Raw genomic sequence first — 20,452 nt, forward strand, 5'->3', positions numbered from 1 at the left:
CCCAGTCAGTCATGGCCCGGCCCCAGCCCCCTATCCGACCCCCTCCTATTTCTTACCCTCTGATGGCCCCCTGGGACTCCTGTTCCATCCAATGCCCCCCCGTTCCCTGTCCCTGGAAACCCCACCCCTGACTGCCCCGCGCCTCCCCATCCAACCCCTCCTCTCCTTCCTAACTGCCCCCCCAGAACCCCTGCCCCATCCAACCACCTCTTCTCCCTGACTACCCCCTGGGGTTCCCTGCCCCCATTCAACCCCCCCTGTTCCCCGCCCGCTGCCCACCCTGACCCCTATCCACACTCCCGCCTCCTGACCACCACCCCAAACTCCCCTGCCCTCTATCCAACCCCCACTCCCTGCCCCCTTACCGCACTTGCCTGGAACACTGTCAGCTAGTGGTGCTACAGCTGTGCCGCCCACAGCACCAGGACAGGCAGCCACCCATGCCACCGCGCAGCACAGAGCACGAAGTCAGGCCCCGGCACTGCAGCTGCACTGCCCTAGGAGCTCGCAGCCCGGCTGTCCAGAGCATTGCACCAGTGGCGGGGCGAGCTGAGACTGCGGGGCAGGGGGAACAGCAGGGGAAGGGCTGGGGGCTAGCCTCCCGGGGCAGGAGCTGAGGGTCCAGGCAGGAGGGTCCTACCGGGCAGATGTGGCCCACTAGCCATAGTTTGCCCACCTCTGCCCTAGATCATAGGAATAGTCAGTAGAGGCCAGGACCCAATTATCAATAGGAGGTGGGAGGAGTGTGTGTCCTAGCCATAGATATAAATTTGGAGGTCTTCTAAGAGAGCCTCTTCTCAAGTAGAGAGATCCTGTGACAGAGCACAGAAAATATCATAATGCCACTATATAAATCCATAGTATGCTCACCTCTTGAAGACTGTCCAGTTCTGGTTCCCCATCTCAAAAGCATGGAGTGGAACTCAAAAAGGTTCAGAGAAGGGCAATAAAGATGATACATGGTATGGAACAACTTGCATATGAGGAGAGACAAAAAAGTCTTTGACTGTTCAGCTTAGAAAATAAATGATGGAGATATGAAAGAGGTTGATAAAATCATGAATGGTGTGGAAAAAGTGAGCAGAAATGTATTGTCGATCCTTTTACACAATAAAAAAACCAGGATTAAATTAATAGGAAGCAGATTTCATAGAAACAAGAGGAAGTACTTTTTCATACAATGCACAACTAACCTATAGAATTCACTGCTATGGGAAGTTATGATGGTCAAGAGTACAACTGGATTCAAAAAAAGAACTGGCTAAGTTCATGGAGGATAGGTCCATCAATAGCTATTTGCCAACATAGTCAAAACTGCACCCTAAGCCTCTGACTTTCAGAAGCTGTAAGTGGATCGCTCCATAATTGCACTGTTCTGCAGCCCTGGTATGGGCCACTGTCAGAGGCAGGATATGGGTCAGGATGCACTGACCCAGTATGGCAGCACTTCAAATTTTACATGCTGGACCCAAAGCCCATTGATGTAAATAGGAATATTCTTATTGATTTCTGTGGGCTTTGATTCTGATCCTATATAACACATACATTAATGACCTGTTTCTGAGGTACCGAACACATGCAGCTCCCACTGAAGCCAATAAAAAGCAGGTGATAAACCCTTGGCTTCCAGGAACAGCTTTATAAAAAAGGTGAAATTATTTAAAACTAAAGCTGCTGCTAACATATGAGAGAAACAATATTTGTAGTCAAATTAACAGTTACAGAGATTTTGTTTATAGCAGTTCTCTATTAATCCTGTCTGATTTTCACTTGCAGGAATGCGGATCATTAGAAAGGCATGTCATGAATCTTTATTTTCCATGGAAAACAGATTATAATCAACTCTTTAACGTGTGTGTGGTTGTTTTTTTTGTTAGGTCTGAAGTTTGTTCCTCTAAAACCAGTGGTGAACACCAGCAAAGTGACTTGGAAGTGCATTAGAAATAAAGGTAACTACTGTTCTTATTGAAAACAAGACCTTAGGGTGACCTCTGGAAATACAATCACTCCAGGAGCACCCAGTTCAAACATCATAAAAAGCCAATGTACTTTTCCTGTTGAACAAAATTAAGTTCTTAAGTATCAAGAAAACAACTTCACTTATGAACTATTCTGAGACACAGCAACAGACATGATCCTCATTTACAACATTGCAGGTTGGAACATATAAAGACTGTCCACACAGTCAATTTGCAGCCCTGGAGCTATAAGAAATTAATTAGTTCTTTTTATCTTTTTTTTTTCCATCTCACTGGCCTGCCTGTTATATTTGAACTGCAGCTAAAAAGGAACTGAAGGTTTTGGGGTTGAATTAGTAACTCAGACGATTTCTGAATATAAATGCTCAATGTATACGTCTCCGATGCATGCTGCCCTAGTCATTTCCTAGAACCGAGTTTGGAAACAGCCCTTTTATCGCTCATGTCTCACTGCTAAAACTCAATGAAATTCAATTATCACAAAAACAGTCAGTAGGCTTCAATTTTGCGTGTCCTGTTACTTTTTAAATTTGGAGTGTCTCCCGATTGCTGTCACAGCTATTGCATTGTCTAAATCAATTGCCATGGCATGCTCACTAAATTGAGAAATGTTGTTGTGAATGCATAAGAAGTCTCAAGTATCAACAGAACCAATTATAAACAGGGAGAAAATAAAAGGTTGGGGAATTTCTCATCTGCTGCAAAACTTTTTTATTCCTTTGTCTGATTTCCTTTGAGGATTCACTAAGGGACAAATAATACTTCACCCCTTCTACCATGGCAATACTGCATGTTTATTTCAAAGCTTCTTAAGTAGACAAAAATTCTTCTCAAAGAGTAATTCAAAGAATTTTCATGGCTCCAATCCTGCAAACTTTTCTTCTATGTGAAAAATTATCCCTTTGTTTTCAGAGTTTATTTGCAGAGGCATGCCTTTAGGGCCAGATTGAACCATATCCTCATGCAGCTGTGAGGTGGGGAAGGCACAAAGTACAAGGACAATCCTGGCATTCGAGGACTGCTTCTACCTTACAATTTCTCAAGGAGGGTGAAACGGGGCAGGTGGGGGGTGGAGATGAGACAGAAGCTCTGTCCCCACTCTACAGCAGCCAGTGAAGCTGTCCATCTGTGATAGGGTAGAAATCTACACCCAGAAAAGGCACTGATTCCAAGCACAGGACCTTCAAGAAACAGCATGGCTCCTAGAGCTCCCCCTGGAATGGAGCAGCTCTGCATTCCCCTGCCTAGGCATAATCAATCCTCTTTTGAGATGAATTGGTTAGTTTTGATAAGCCATGAGTTATTGTTTCTGTTTCCTGATTGGGTGAGCGTGGCTTACACATTCTAGAATGAATTCTTGTGCAGGTGAATGTAGAACCCACTGTCCACAAAAACCCTCACACAGGACTTGGCCATTCAGTTTCCATGAGCCAGTGAAGCTCAGTCATACAGCTAACTGCAGAAAATGAACACAAATCGGGCACAAACATGGATGAAATAAATTCATTTTAAAAAGACTCTTTGCGGAAAAAAATCTGCACTATTTGTTCAGGTCGACATCTCCCCACTTCCCACCTCACCCCCACACCTTGTGTAGAGCTGGTAGAAATTTTCCAAATTATTTATTCAATTTTTTTTTTAAGATGAATGTTTTGCTTTAAAATGTTGGTGAAAAGCCTTCCCAGTTTTTGGCCAGCCTTTTCTCTGTCTTCCCTCTACGTTTGCACATTCTCTTACTTTCTTCCTCCTTCTGTTGCTCTCTCCTCTTCCTTCCCTATCCCCAAATTCTTCCTTTCTATTTATGTTTTTAATACCCCTAGGGGAAGTGTCAGAACACCATTTTCTCCACTTCTCATCCATGCCGATACTGCTTTCCAGCCATCACCTCCAGCTTCCAACCAATATTCTATTCATACATCTACAGTAACATACGTGTTTTTCCAAGCACTCCATGGAACTGTCCCTTTCCATGTAGCTACAAAAAATAATACACAGACTCCATATACCCAGAAATACTCTGCAAATCTTCCTCCCTAACATATCTACACATATCATATATAAATTTACTTACTCCCTGTATATACAACACACTTTACACATCTTCTCTGTAGTCCTTTTACCAGTATTATATGGAGGGGGGGGTGCTTGAGAGGCCTTTTAAAAACATTGACAAATACATTAAAGGGAGGTTTGGTATGATTGCCTTTCCCTTTCTCTGGATATTGCAAAGTTCTTCTCCATCTGTGTAGGCATTTCTAATGTGCCCACCACTGTAGTATGTAGGCACCATCAAAAAAATTGGCATAACTTCTGTTTAAGATGGGCCAGATTCTCTGGCAGAGATTGCTTTTACTCCAGGGCCTCACAAATGCTTCTGAAGAGCAAAGCTTGCAAAACCCACCACTTGAATCTACTTTTCACATAATAACACCAACAAAAAACAACCTCCTCCAAAAATATAAAATGAATGAAACCTCACAAACTCCAGTCCCTGCAGACTGAAGGGAAGATTGAGAGAGATTAAAGTGCTCACTTTATATAAGGCTGAGGTGTGCAAAAACCCAGTGACAGGTGCCATATAAAAATCTAGATAGCTATGAAATAATCAGATTGTTCCAAAAAGCAGATTTTTGCTGAAAACCTCACAGGGTGGACCCCTCCCCTTCTAATCAAAGATTTCATGTCCCTCATCTATTTCAAATTACACCAATTGGACACTATGCTGCAGCATTAATATAATCAGCACATTTTGAGGGACAAAGCATAGGTTTTCTCCAACAGAGTTCAGCTTAAATGTTCATTCATGCAGTGGTGTTGCCTCCTTACTTGGTTCTGAGGTTTCCTTGCTATTTTTTAATATTTACATTAAGGCCCCAGTCAAGACTGGGTTGCCATTGTGTTTGACACTGAATAAACAAACACACAGTATGATACAGTCTCTGTTCTGAAGAGGTCGCGACCTAAGGTCCTCTCCACACACTGAACCACAATGAGCAATCCCATTGATTTCAATGACACTACTCAAAGTACTACAGTTAAGCAGGTGTGTTGGCTGGCTGTGGAGGAAAGGGTATTTTTAAGACAAACAATAACAAGTGGGTTTCATAAACAATGGGCAGGAGGGTAAGGCTTCCAAGTGAGAAGGTTATATGTTTATGTAGGCTAGCGAGTTGACCAAGTTATAAATTTGTAGCTGTTCGTACATGCTCAGAAGAGGCTTCCTACAGCTTTGCAGTTAAATTCCTCAAAGATTCTGTCTGCACTGGACATGCTTCTGTGCAGGGTTCAGCAGGATTTTCACTCAGTTGCAGTTCCAGGATGCAGTGGGCTGGGACGCAGAGCTGGACAGTGGAAATGAAAGCAGGGAAATTGTCTCTTCTGTGCTCTGAGTGATCCCTCCTTCCGTGTGCAGCTTCCTGATATAGATGCAGAGGGATAAGAGCCAGACCTGGCGGTGTTGGGGAGTTGATTGGGACAAAGAGTATGGAAGAAGGAGACTAGGACTGGAGGCTAGCAGGGGAACTCCTGGAATTGACTGGGCAAAAAATTGGGATTAGGAGCTGGAGAGAGAATGGGACTGATTGGGCAAGGATACTAGAACTGGATAAGGGAGGGCTGGGACTGGCTGGACATTTAGAACCAGTAAGGCAGCGGGAAGGAGGATGGTGGTAGGAGAGACAGGGTCGGGGAAAGAATTGCAAACAGATGGGTAAGGAGCCAGAAGCAGTGAGGAAACTGAGACTGGGATGTGGATTCAGGAAGGATTAAGACTAGGACTTGCTGGGCAAGGAGATTGGGATGAGAAGCCTGAAAAAGCTAGGGCCTATGGCAACTGGGACTGTCCAGGAGTGTCATGGTCAAGGCATAGGCACTCAAGCTAGTGAGTGGAGCTGGAGTCAGGCCTACTGGGTAGAGCCTGAACCAAAGAATCAGGAACCAGGCCAGGTGTCAGAGCCAAAGTCAAAAGTAAGGAACCTCTTGACAGAGGATGTGTGGGTTGTGTCTTGCCAGCAGGTGATACTGAGGATCCGGGGAAAGTGCAGGGAATGGATCATACTGAACCGCAATATTTCTCAGTGCTCCTGAATTGTGTTCTTTAGGAACACAGTCTCCTGAGTTACTGGCTCCTATTGTTTCCATGAAGTTGGGTGAGATTTGGAGAGAGTTGGAGATTTCACGTGGATGGAGATTCACAGAGCCTGGGACATGTATGCATTTATGAAGCTGTCTGCAGCACTGGAATTGATAAGGGCCCACTGTGGTGGGAGCTGCTGCATCTTGCCCAGAATGCATAGCTGAACAGGCACCCAGAGAGGTGGCAACAGCCTAGGCGGCTCAGGCTGGGTGCCAGTGAAGACTTGCGGGCGGGGGGGAGGGGAGGGTATGTTCCAAGGTGTAACTCTGAAATCTTGCCCAGGCCTGCCCCCCTTTGGGACCTAAGCTTGTTTGTTTCCTGACTTCCTCCAAGCAGGAATCCTTGAGGGGCGTGTAGAGTGTGTGTGTCTAGTCTCATCATAGTAAAAATGCAAGTTGTTGCATCAGCACGGTTCTCTTTCTTCAATGGTCAAAATCGGCTTCAGGCCAGGTCAGCTTCCATGGGCTTGGGGAGTAGGCTCTGGGGTGGATGGTGCAGCATCATCATGACTCCCCTCTTCTCCTATCTCCGCTCACAAAGCTGGTTATCAATGCAGATGGATATATCAGTAAATAGATCCAGGCCCATACGAGTCTTCACATGAGCTTATTCACTTTGACTTCCTTGCTCAATCCTGCTCAGAACTGATACAAGTGGGCTGCCTCATTCCATTCCATGTCTGCTGTTAGCTGATGGGAATCTGCGACATACATAGCGACCAAATCCATTGCCTGTCAGAGCTTCCGCATGGAGGCTTCAGTCAAGCATGTGCAGTGGGGGGGCTGTCAAAAATTGTGGAGAACGCCTAGAGAAAAGGATTCCAGTCTGTCAGGATCATGCTATCTTGTTCCAGCAGGTGAGAGGCCCAGTCCAAGACTTCTCCTGTTAACAGGCTGATGATCAGTGGGATAGGTCCAGGGATGGACCATAAAGAATAAGCGACACTGATCAAGAAATCCCTGAATTTCTGGTGGTTCCCATTGAAACATTTGGTTAAGGGCATGGTGGAACCCTGTTCCAGTGGCAGGGCAATGGAGTGCTATGTTTCTTGCTTGTAGCTGAACCACTTGTTCACAGAGGGCTTAGTTCCCCACTAGAAGCTGTGACACTTGAGCCTCAGAACATGATTCTCTGCTTGGAAATGAGTGACTCTCCTCTGCAAATCTGGTGCCCTATGGGGTTCACTAGACAAAGGGATGCCCGCTCCCTCCATATCTCTGCTGGGATATTGATCATGGAGAGATCAAGGATGTCTTGTGCAAACTGTCATGGCCAGGACATGGATGGTCTGGTCTAATGGGCTGGAACCAGAGTCATGTCTACTGGGTAGGGCTGGAGCCAAGGGTCAGAGTCAGAATTAGAAACCAGGAAGCAGGGCTGAGGGTCAGAGCAAAGTCAGAAGCCAGGAACCAAAGCTGATGGTCAGAGCTGGAATGGAAAGCCAGGAACCAGAGCTAAGAGTCAGAGCTGGGGTTGGAAGCCAGGAACCAGAGCTGAGAGTCTGAAGCCAGGAACCAAAGCAAGTGAAGGAGCAAGGCCTGTTGTAGCAGCCAACTGGGGATCCACCTACTTGCAGAGACAATTTCCTGGTGTCCCCTCCAGGCTTAAACAGTGTGCATGGACCAATCAGGAATACAGGAAGCACTGCCAACCAGTCCCTCTGTGGGAGGCACATCCTGTGATGATTAGCCCTACAAGTGTTTAAAAGTTAGGAAATGCCAGAATTAAGGTTGCCTGTGCCCCTTGTGAGTTTGCATTATGATAAAATATTAAATTACATATAGAGCCCTGTGCAGATACAAAATTTATATCTGTGGATGCGGATATCCATGGATATAAAGCAAATATCCATGGAGCTGCAGGGCTACAGTGACAATAAACGAGACCAGCAGGGCCATGGCCAGCGACCAGGCCAGGAACTGCAACGCTGAAAGCAAAAGCATGTTGGGTTGCCACTCACAGAAGCCAGCGTCCATCCTGGACAGCTCCTCCAGCATGGCTGTGCCGCTCCTAGCCCTGCCCATTGGGACAGGCACCAGGCTCACCGGCAGCTGTCCCTGGTCATGCTAGTGTATGCAAGCAGCTCTCACGCTTCCGAACAGGAGTATCATTCACACAGCAGTGTGCTTGGGCTCTAATTACGTGATCACATACAATTTTTTTTCAACGGGACTCCTGACTTATTCCAGTGCACAGGATGGATGGTGCTCATTCGGTGAACAGCTATTCAATATTTTGTTTTCCTTCTTCTTGTTCAATGGGTGGTCCCATGCCTTATTACTGCATGCTGTTCAAACCTTGCTCTGAAGACAGAATTACGAATTTCCACATGGGCTTTTCTATAGTGCTTATCACTATAGTATCTGAATGCTTCATAAACATTAATTTACCTTCACTGTGCCCTTCTGAGCTGAGGAAGTTCTACTATTTCCACTTTACCGATGGGGACCTGAGGCCCAGAGATATAAAGGTTAAAAATATCCACTAATTTTGGGTGTCCAATTTAAGACACCTAGAATCTGATTTTTCAGAGCACTTAGTATTATATAGCACTTAAAGTGCAGCTGCTATTGAGATTAGTTGTACCTATGAGTACTCAGCACTTTGGCAAATTGGATACCCAGACAATGAGAAACACACAATGAGTGACTACCGTTGAAATGTTTGGTTTAATTGACTTGCCTAACCTCACACAGGAACTCAGTAGCAGAGGCAGGGGATGGAATCTAATTCTCCAGGGCAGCATTTCACTGACTTTACAATGAGACCATCCTTTCTGTTCTTACAATGCCCAGCCTCATTCATTGCACTCCTTTTAACCCCAGGTCCTCTGGAACTTGTCATTTGGCCCCTGTCCATGAGCCTCTCTGGCCACCCCTGACACAAAATCTAAATCGTCTGATACCATCCAGCTGGGTCACCTCTGAACCACAACCAGTAAATATCTGCACATGCTTGTGCTTCATATACTATTTGCTTCCTCACCGTCATGTCCTCCTCTGACACAAAGAGGCAAGACCTGTTGCAACCTAAGGAGGGCGAGGAACGCAGTGGCCCCATCTGTACTCCACTCTAGTCCCACAACCCACCAGGGATATCCGCTGATGGCTCCTTCATGGAGCCATGAGCATGAGAATGTACCTGGTGTGGTTCATGAACTCTCCCGACACATGAGGGACACCATGGCACACATCTAAATGGAAAGTATCAGGTTGCACCCCCCCTTCTGGCTCCTCTAGAACCTCTTACTGAGCTTCTAACTGCACTTTCCCCCACACTTCCTGATCTATACACACCCTATCTGTGGTCCCACAAAGCGATGGGTTCTCCTTGTCAATCTCCTCCTGGTGCTGGCCAAGAGGGCCATCCATTATATCAGGACAGAGGGGTGGAGGGGAGGATGCTTTGCCACTGTAGGGCCTATTTTTTATCCCTTGTAAAGTCATACCTCTAACAGAGTTCCTCTGTGCAGTGTCCACTGGTACCCTGGACACCTAAGGAGCAGTGGGTGTTGTCGGGAGCATTCTGCTTGGTGTCTCCTTCTGTTGACCTGATTTTTGTCCTAAGATCCTTATTCCCATCCTTTTATTTTCATTTGTTGTCCCCAATATTAATTTGTGGCCTGGGTCCATCGTGCACCCCCCTCATATGAGAGAGAGCACCTTTAGCTATGGGCAGGCCAGTGGCACTGGAAAACTTTTTATAGTGCGGGTGCTGAAAGCTAGCAAAACTATCCCCAAACTTGTCCCCCACCTCCCGAGCTGAAGCTGGGAGCAGGGTCGTGTCTCTAGAAAGGGGGGACAAGTACAGGGATAAGGGGGCCATGGCTGGGGCAGGCACGGGGCCAATAGTGGAGGCCCATGTGTGGGACTGGGAGCCGGGACCCAGTGTGCACAGCTGGAAGCGGGGCCATCAGCCGGGACCCCATCTGCAGGGTTGGCAGCCGGGACCCCCAGGCACAGGGCCAGTATCTGGGATGCAGAACCCCGCATGTGCTACCGGGAGTGGGGCTGGCAGCCAGGACCCTGCGTGCAGGGCCAGAAGCTGGGACCCTGCATGTGTGGCCGGGAGTGGGGCCGGCAGCTGGGACCCAACATAAAATTTGGGGGTGCTGCAGCACCCCCCACACCACTACTTCTTGCCCCTATAGGGCGGGCCTAGGCCCACCATCCCCTTGGTTTCACAATAGGCACATGCCTTCCAACTTCTGCAACAAATGAAAAAGTGGTTCTACGGAGAACAGTGTTCTTCTCTCCGCAACCCGATTCATCTCCAGAAAAAGTTCATCCTGTACACTGAATGAGGCAGGGGGCCTGTGGCAAAAAAATAGTATGTGATCATGTAATTTAAGACTAGATCATTATGCACATACACAAAGGGGCCAAATTAAGGTCACACAGGCAACCTTAATTCTGGCCTTCCCTAACTTTTGAGGCTTGACTTCTCCAACTTTAATAATGTTCTTTCAACATAATTTTGTCTGTTTATATTATAAAAAATAATCTATTTCTGTCCCTAGTTCCATTTTAACTTTTTTAATTCATGAAAGTTTAAAAACAGTTATTTTAAAATAAATAACTTGGCACCCCTGCCTGTTTCTAAATGTACATGTTTTTGAAACTTCTACATAATCCTGCTTTATGATTTTTGAAATTAAAAAAACCCAAAAACACACAGTAATTTCAACAGATTCCCTGGCCACGCCCAGCATCCATTTTCTATCACTCCACCAATCAAGTCAATCCCCCTTGCACACAGTGAAACAACCAAATCAGCTCTGGGGCTTCTGAGACACTGAATGTGTGAGCCCCCTGCTCAAGTGCATCTAAGGGCAATGGGGAAAGACATCATTAAGCCATTTTTCTGCTCCTCCAAGCCCAAGGGCAATTTAGGGGCTGCTTCATCTCCACACACAAATTAGAGCAGCCTCAAGGCTCAAGTGGTGTCATTTTCTGCACTTCACATGCCCTATGCTGGGGAAAACTGCATAGCCAGCACCACATCAGCTGAGGATTCCTTCCATTTAGGGAAACATTAAGTCCACTTTACACTGCTGGAGTGATAAAAGGGGACTTAGGACAGGGCAGGATCTGGCCCTTTGTGTTACTACAATTCTTATGTGCTGAGTTTGGTGAACAGTCTACTGATTTTACAAATGCAAAGATGAATTCAAAGTCACTGCATAGGAATTTAGAAGCACCTTCCAAAAGCAGTAGTAAGCCATAGGGTTGAGACTGAATTCTAAGTTATCTCTGAGAGTACTTGTAAATAACCTTAGTGGGTGTCCATTTATTGCCTTGTGTAATAGATGGCAACTGTGAAGAAGTCTCAAGTTTTGTCTTGCAGTCCTTCTAGCCTTACACAGGCTCAGGTCCAGGACAGTGTTTATAAAGCTTCTAAGTAAACTGTTTTTCGCTGTGAGGCAGGTAGTGTAATGAGCATTTCTAGTCTATCATCTCTCAACAGGTCAAAAGAGCAGGGATTCCGGGACAATGTGTACTGTAGAGTACTGGCACTTAAAAAGACAGAGATCCTATTTTTTGATAAGTTAAATATATAAAGCTTGGAGATGTGAATTTTACTAAAGTTTAATTTCAATATACATCTCTCCAACAATTCCAAATACATTTTCAGTTTAGGATTTGAAGTCTCTCACTGTTATCACTTTTCATCAAGTCAGAAGGGGAAAGACGGAAGATTCAGAGTGAAGAACAGAAAGTGTAAAAAACAGGATTATTTTTAACAAATTGCAAATCTTTATGAGCCAATTTCTCAAATACGCACATGCATTTTGCATGTACCAGTCTGTGCATTTGTCTGTACTCATCCTCTACTTGTTCATGACTCCATGGAATTATAATGAGGAAGAAGCAGAGAGTGTCCCTTTGTGCATGCATGTGTGCCCTCCTCTTTAAACTACAATGCAAAGGACCCTGAAGCTAGGATGTCATGTTGTGTATTTGTTTGTCTGGCCATAGTAAAGACTGTGGCTGGTTTTTCCTGGAAGGATAGACAAAAGTTTTATCAGTTCTTAGACTGTCCAGTTAGAGCACTTTTTTTTCTGAAGTGATTATAAAAAGTTTTAAACTGGTATAGTATGTTTACTAAAGCAGTAGGATTTCACATAGGCATGTGATACTGAATGCTTATTGTTGTGAATTAATCATAAGTATATATTTGATTGAAGGAATAAACTAGAGTTTGCAACTGAGGCTATGTCTACACTGCAATTAAACACCTGCGGCTGGCCCATGGCAGCTGACTTGGGCTAGCAGGGCTTAGAATCATAGAGTCAGAGATTATTAGGGTTAGAAAAGACCTCAGGAGATCATCTAGTCCAATCCCCTGCTCAAAGCAGGACCAACACCAACTAAATCATCCCAGCCAGGGCTTTGTTAAGCCGGGCCTTAAAAACCTCTCAGGATGGAGATTCCACCACTCCCTAGGTAACCCATTCCACCCTTCTACTTCACCACCCTCCTACTGAAATAGTGTTTACTAATATCCAACCTAGACCATCCTTACTGCAACATAAGATCATTGCTTCTAGTTCTGTCATCTGCCACCACTGAGAACAGCCGAGCTTCATCCTCTTTGGAACCCCCCTTCAAGTAGTTGAAGGCTGCTATCAAATCCCCCCTCATTCTTCTCTTCTGCAGACTAAATAACCCCACTTCCCTCAGCCTATTCTCGTAAGTCATGTGCCCCAGCCCCCTAATCATTTTCGTTGCCGTCCGCTGGACTCTCTCCAATTTGTCCACATCCCTTCTGTAGTGGGGGGGGACCAAAACTGGACACAGTACTCCAAGTGTGGACTCACCAGTGCCGAATAGAGGGGAATAATCACTTCCCTCGATCTGCTGGCAATGCTCCTACTAATAAAGCCCAATATGCTGTTGACCTTCTTGGCAACAAGGGCACACTGCTGACTCATATCCAGCTTCTCGTCCACTGTAATCCCCAGATCCTTTTTTGCAGAACTGCTGCTTAGCCAGTCGGTCCCCAGCCTGTAGTGGTGCATGGGATTCTTCCTTTCTGAGTGCAGGGCTCTGCACTTGTCCTTGTTGAACCTCATCAGATTTCTTTTGGCCCAATCCTCCAATTTGTCTAGGCCACTCTAGACCCTATCCCTACCCTCCAGCGTATCTACCTCTCTCCCAAGCTTAGTGGCATCTGCGAACTTGCTGAGGGTGCAATTCATCCCATCATCGAAATCATTAATAAAGATGTTGAACAAAATCAGCCCCAGGACCAACCCCTTGGGCACTCTGCTTGATACTGGCTGCCAACTAGACCTCGAGCTGTTGATCACTACACATTGAGCCCAACAATCTAGCCAGCTTTCTATCCACCTTATAGTCCATTCATCCAGTCCATACTTCTTTAACTTGCTAGCAAGAATACTGTGGGAAACCTTATCAAAAGCTTTGCTAAAGCGACTCACATCCACCGCTTTCCCCATATCCACAGAGGCAGTTATCTCATCATAGAAGGCAATCAGGCTGGCCAGGCATGACTTGCCCTTGGTGAATCCATGTTGACTGTTCCTGATCACCTTCCTTTCCCCCAAGTGCTTCAAAATGGATTCCTTGAGGACCTGCTCCATGATTTTTCCAGGGACTGAAGTGAGGCTGACTGGTCTGAAGTTCCCCGGGTTCTCTTTCTTCCCTTTTTAAAAGACAGGCACTATATTTGCCTTTTTCCAATCGTCTGGGACCTTCCTCCGATCACCAAGAATTTTCAAAGATAATGGCCAATGGCTCTGCAATCACATCATCCAACTCCCTCAGCACCCTTGGGTGCATTAGATCTGGACTCATGGACTTGTGTGCATCCAGCTTTTCTAAATAGTCTTTAACCTGTTCTTTCACCACTGAAGGCTGCTCACCTCCTCCCCATACTGTGTTGTCCAGTGCAGCAGTCTGGGAGCTGACCTTGTCTGTGAAGACTGAGGCAAAAAAAGCATTGAGTACTTCAGCTTTTTCCACATCATCTGTCACTAGGTTGCCTCCCCAATTCAGTAAGGGTCCCACACTTTCCCTGACCTTCTTGTTGCTAACATACCTGTAGAAACCCTTCTTGTTACCCTTCACATCCCTTGCTAGCTGCAACTCCTTGGCCTTCCTGATTACACCCCTGCATGCTTGAGCAATATTCTTATACTCCTCTCTAGTCATCTGTCCAAATTTCCACTTCTTGTAAGCTTCCTTTTTGAGTTTAAGCTCACCAAGCTGGTCGCCTGCCATATTTGCTATTCTTTCTGCACATTGGGATGGTTGTTCCTGCGCCTTCAATAAGGCTTCTTTAAAATACAGCCAGCTCCCCTGGACTCCTTTTCCCCTCATATTAGCCTCCAAGGGATTCCTGCCCATCAGTTCCCCAAGGGAGTCAAAGTCTGCTTTTCTGAAGTCCAGGGTCTGTATTTTGCTACTCTCCATTCTTCCTTTTGTGCTTGGGCTACACTATAGAGCTGTTTAATTGCAGCATAGATGTTCAGGCTCCGGCTGGAGCCTGGCCTCTGGGACCCCATAGGCAGGGGGAAGTGAGTTCCTGTTGCAATGATTACTTTAATGCTGCTGGCACTTTATTGTGTTATGAATGATGTTAGAGCATTTATACATTGGAGAGGCATTTTAAAAATTATTTTAAATCTAAATAAATAAAGACACCTGCAGAGTATACTTGATTTTTTTACATCCTGATGAAACTTTGACAGAAAAGTAGTTGTCAGGTTAGCAGGAATGTTGCTCTCTTCTGATGTCTCTCTGTCATTTTGTAGCTTTTAAAGCTACCACGATGAAGGGAGGGGAGGGGGATGTGGAAGAGCAAGTAGACTGTGAGGGGCAGGCAGAATATCTACTGGCACATGAGGGAAATGCACATTGAAGTGATAATTTCAACATCCTTTAAAGCGGTACTTTTTTATGGGCCTCTCATTGTTAACAGACACAGGAGAGTGCACAAGGATTCCAGCTGCCCTCTATGCAACTGCACAAAGGACGCAGGGGATGCGGGGTATGTGTGTGCTGTCCCCTAATACGTGAATTCAGATACCGCGATCATGGGGGCACAGTATAAAAACAGAACAGAGGAAAACAGAATCTGGTCCTATGTGCATTGGATCTGTGACAGACTTAAATATTCAGTAAATAACTGATACCTTAAAAGTTAGCATCTAGTATGCTATTCTTTTTTTTTTTTTTTTTTTTTTTGCAGCATCATTCATGTTTTGCTTGGATTACATAGAAGGACAAATCCTTCTGGAATGGACTAGAATGGACAAGGGGGTGGACTAGATGACTTCCTGAGGTCCCTTCCAACCCTGATAGTCTATGATTCTATGATTCTATGAAATCAAAAACAAACAAAAATTTAGAGCATTTGTGTTTTGGAGCTTTTTCTAAAAAAAGACACACTTCTTTGGGTTGCAGATTAACAATGATGTTAACCTTATTATTATTTCTGACATGTTGACCGTGTGCTAAGTGCTGCATGTAACACAGAGGGGCCCTACTGGAGATTACAGTCTAAGTGGACAGGAGTAATAATACTGGTACAAACTACTCTGGCTGACCAAAGGCAGATTGTCTGAGAGTGCTGTAATATTTTAAAACAGGGAAGAGAATGCCTAATGCAGGTGCATTAACACTGGTCAGGTTGGCAGAGGAACTCTGGGTCAAATCCTGCTTCATCCTCAGCAGCTGCATAGGACTCCTTCACAGTTGAAAAGAAACCTAGAGGTTGAGGCTACACAGGCTTTGCCCTCCCATGTGAAGGAAGGAACCATGTTGCTGCTGCAGCACCACACATGTAGAAGAAACAGAGCATACGTGGGCTATGGGATGGGTTAGAGCAGTGCTTCTCGAAGCCGGTCTGCCACTTGTTCAGGGAAAGCCCCTGGCGGGCCAGGCTGGTTTGTTTACCTGCCACGCCTGCAGATTCGGCCAGTCGCAGCTCCCACTGGCCGCGGTTCACCACTCCAGGCCAATGGGGGCTGCGGGAAGCAGTGGCCAGCACATCCCTCGGCCCATGCTGCTTCCCATAGGCCCCATTGGCCTGGAGTGGCAAACCGCGGCCAGTGGGAGCTGCAATCGGCCGAACCTGCAGATGTTGCAGGTAAACAAACCGGCCCAGCCTGCCAGGGGCTTTCCCTGAACAAGCGGCGGACCGACTTTGAGAACCACTGGGTTAGAGTACAGGATTCATTGCTACATGAATCTTTTTCCTATCCACTCCTCCATGTTGTAAGAGGCCTACATTGGCTAGTCAAATCACTGGGCTAGAGTAGCCTCTACAAAGTTACTCTCTATATATCACACCCACATTTCTCCCCTTGACCTGCCCAGCTATGCAGGGTAGCTATTGGGGTTTGGATTTGGCATAGCTCTGTGACGAAGTGGGACTGTTCTTACTGGGGTGCTGTGTGCAGATCTTAAGTATCTAGCAAAGCAAAAGGCCATGCAGCCGAATGCCTGACACTCTGTCTCCTAGCAACTGATGGCCCGGGCCCCTCCCTGCAAAGGTGCTGGCTGAAGGTGTTGGAGACAAAGGGGTCAGGTGACCTCCTGGCCCGGGAAAGAAGCTGAACAGAGAGGAAGGGCCGGAGGGGGTTGGGCAGACTGGAGCTGGCTGGGGAAAAGAAGGGAAGCAGAGACAGGGCTCTGATCCCCAATGGGGGCTGTGGGGCGCCTGGGGCCCCAAGATGGGCCTAACAGGGGGGATCCTGTTATCTGTGCCTGCAAGACCTGTGTTGGACTGTGTTCCTGTCGTCTAAATAAACCTTCTGCTTTACTGGCTGGCTGAGAGTCCTGGTGAATCGCAGGGAGCCCGGGGGTGCAGGGCTCTGACTCCCCCACACTCCGTGACAAGCTCCCACAATGTGTTGTAATGTAATAACTAGGGCTGTCTATTAGTCGCAGTTAACTCACGGGATTAACTCAAAAAAATGAATTGCAATTAAAAAAATTAATCGCGATTAATCACACTGTTAATAGAATATCAATTTAAATTTATTGAATATTTTAGATGTTTTTCTACATTTTCAAATATATTGATTTCTATTACAACACAGAACACAAAGTGTACAGTGCTCACTTTATAGTATTTTTATTACAAATATTTGCACTGTAAACATGATAAACAAAAGAAATAGTATTTTTCAGTTCACCTTATACAAGTAATGTAGTGCAATCTCTTTATTATGAAAGTGTAACTTACAAATGTAGATTTTTTTGTTACATAACTGCACTCATAACCAAAACAATGTAAAACTTTAGAGCCTATAAGTCCACTCAGTCCTACTTCTTGTTCAGCCAATCGCTAACACAAACAAGTTTGTTTACATTTACGGGAGATACTGCTGGCTGCTTCTTATTTACAAGTCACCTGAAAGTGAGAACAGGCGTTCACATGGCATTTTTGTAGCTCACATTGCAAGGTCATTACGTGCCAGATATGCTAAACATTTGTATGCCCCTTCATGCTTCAGCCACCATTCCAGAAGACATGCTTCCATGCTAATGATGCTCATTAACAAAATAGTGCATTAATTAAATTTGTGACTGAACTCCTTGGGAGAGAATTGTATGTTTCCTGTTCTGTTTTACCTGCATTCTGCCATATATTTCATGTTATAGCAGTCTCAGATGATGACCCAGCCATTGTTCATTTTAAGAACACTTTCAGAATAGATCTGACAAAATGGAAAGAAGGTATCAATGTGAGATTTCTAAAAATAGCTACAGCACTCAACTCAAGGTTTAAGAATCTGAAGTGCCTTCCAAAATGTGATCGGGACGGGGTATGGAGCATGCTTTCAGAAGTCTTAAAAGAACAACACTCCAATGAGGAAACTGCAGAACCCGAACCACCAAAAAAAAAGAAAATCAACCTGCTGGTGGCATCTGACTCAGATGATGAAAATTAACATACATCAGTCCGCTCTGCTTTGGATCATTATCGAGCAAAACCCATCAGTAACATGGACACATGTCCTCTGGAATAGTGGTTGAAGCATGAATCGACATATGACTCTTTAGCGCATCTGGCACGTAAATATCTTGTGACGTTGGCAACAACAGTGCCATGTGAACTCCTGTTCTCACTTTCAGGTGACATTGTACACAAGAAGCAGGCAACATTATCTCCTACAAATTGCAACCAAACTTGTTTGTTTGAGTGATTGACTGAAGTAGGACTGAGTTGACATGTAGGCTCAAAACTTTTACATTGTTTTATTTCTGAATGCAGTTTTTTTGGACATAATTCTACATTTTTAACTTCAACTTTCATGATAAATAGATTGAACTACAGTACTTGTATTAGGTGAACTGAAAAATACTATTTCTTTTTTTTAACTGTTAAAATATTTGTAATCAAAAATAAATATAAAGTGAGCACTGTACACTTTGTATTCTGTGTTGTAATTGAAATCGATATATTTGAAAATGTAGAAAACATCCAAAAATATTTAAATAAATGGTCATATATTATTGTTTAAGAGCATGATTAATCGTGATTAATTTTTTTAATTGCTTGACAGCCCTAGTAAAAACTCTTAAACTGTGGATGACTGCCCAGCTCTTTAGAGACTCCATCAAGAACATAAATGTCACTATTTACAATTCCTGGGAAATAGTTTTATGCATCCAGATTATATCATAGAAATGTAGGGCTGGAATGGACCTCAAGAGATCATTAGTCCAGCCCCCTGTTCTGAGACAGGACCAAGTAGGCTCAGACCATCCCTAACAGGAGTTTGTCTAACCTGTTCTTAAAAACCTCCAGTGACAGAGATTCCACAGTCTCCCCTGGTCACCTATTCTGGTGCTTCACTATCCTTATAGTTAGAAACTTTTCCCTAATATCTAGCCTATATCTCCCTTGCTGGAGCTTATGCTAATTACTCCTTCCCCTACATTCAGTGATCATGGAGAACAAACAATCGTCATTCTCTTCATAACAGCCCTTGACATATTTGAAGAGTGTTATTAGGTCTTCCTCCCTCCCTCTCAGTCTTCTTTTCTCAAGACTAAACATGCTCAGTTTATTTATTTTTTTAACCTTTCCTGATGGGTCAGGTTTCTAAACCTTTTACAATAGTTCTAACAACAAATATTTCTAAGGTTCTCTTAGAATGGATTAATTTTATCAATGGAGGATAATGGCATTTGGCCTGTATGCTGTCCTGAGGGGCTCTACCATAGCAAGGAGATTGCTAATCCACATAAATTGTCCTGGAGCAAAATTACTCAGTTACTTAGATGTTTTCTGCAATTCGATGGAATCATGAGAAATCAGAGTGCTGTATATTTTACCTGCAGTCAGCAGCTAACAGCCTTTTGAGGTTTTTTTTTTTTTCCTGGCATGATGAGTTCAGAAAATCTATTTTAACCCCTTTTTTATAATTTAGTCTTCCTGGAATTCCTGGTTGATGCCATGGTTCTAATACTAAATATTTGCTGTTGCAAAGGTAATCCATAGCAATGATGTCAGGAGGTGAAGTCTGCCCCCCACCGTCCACCAATGGTAATCAACAAAGCTTCCACAGTTTCTGATAGCTGAGCTCTGTTTTCACTATTTCAGGTGATTATTTAGATACAAACAAAAAATTCTGAATAGAAAGCTAGTATCTCTCTCCCCTCCACTCCTCACGGCAGGCCATTTGGCTGGCTGTAATGTGAAGGAGAACAAATCTTCTGAGGTTTAGTTCTATTTTAGATTTTCCCGCTCCCCAGTTTCTAGAGACTGATGCCCCCATATCAGGCTGGGTAACCTTTTAAAAAAAAAAAAAATGTGGGATTCACTGGAGTGCTTAATACAACTGGAAATCTCTCAACAGAGCTCTGCTGTCTGACCTCATGTATAGTCAGTGAAGCATTAAGGCAGAGGTGACCCAGGCCTGCCGATGAGAGGGGTAGGGGGTTAGAGTGAGGGCAGCAGGCTTGTGCAGGATTACCATGCATGCTCAGTCCATGTGAGCATGCTCAGTCGAAGCCAAGCAGCAAGTGGTGGGGGTGCATATGATGCCACATTTTCCCCCTCCCCGCCCGCATCACCTTTGCATTAAGGCAAGGAGATCTTTAATTCCCAACACATTGTTATGACAGAGACTTTTGTAGTTGATGCTTTTTCCAGGAGCAAAGTCCTGTAGGACCAACCCTCCTGGAACATAGATTTTTAATTGAAACTGTGTCCCTCTGTGCCAAGTTTCAGAATCACAAAACTTTGGAACTGCTCGCAGTCCCCCTTGCATTCTGAATACTCTTGTTTCATCTCAGAGTTCTAGGAAGTGCTGGCAAAGATAATGAAGGGAAAGCCAGAGAGATGCATTGCTGAT

At 44.8% G+C, this 20,452-nt stretch overlaps 1 long non-coding RNA gene across 1 annotated transcript in view; it reads left to right on the forward strand.

Annotated features, from left to right (window-relative positions):
• The window catches only part of LOC123365911, a 61,048-nt gene extending 41,359 nt beyond the window's left edge, over positions 1–19,689 (forward strand). The window contains exons 3-4 of the long non-coding RNA XR_006577823.1: positions 1,878–1,949; positions 19,586–19,689. This is a non-coding gene — a long non-coding RNA (uncharacterized LOC123365911). The remainder of the gene's footprint in view (positions 1–1,877; positions 1,950–19,585) is intronic.
• Positions 19,690–20,452: the final 763 nt, after the last annotated feature.

The sequence above is a fragment of the Mauremys mutica genome, chromosome 3 (genome assembly GCF_020497125.1).
Source record: "Mauremys mutica isolate MM-2020 ecotype Southern chromosome 3, ASM2049712v1, whole genome shotgun sequence".
Lineage (NCBI taxonomy): Eukaryota > Metazoa > Chordata > Testudines > Geoemydidae > Mauremys > Mauremys mutica.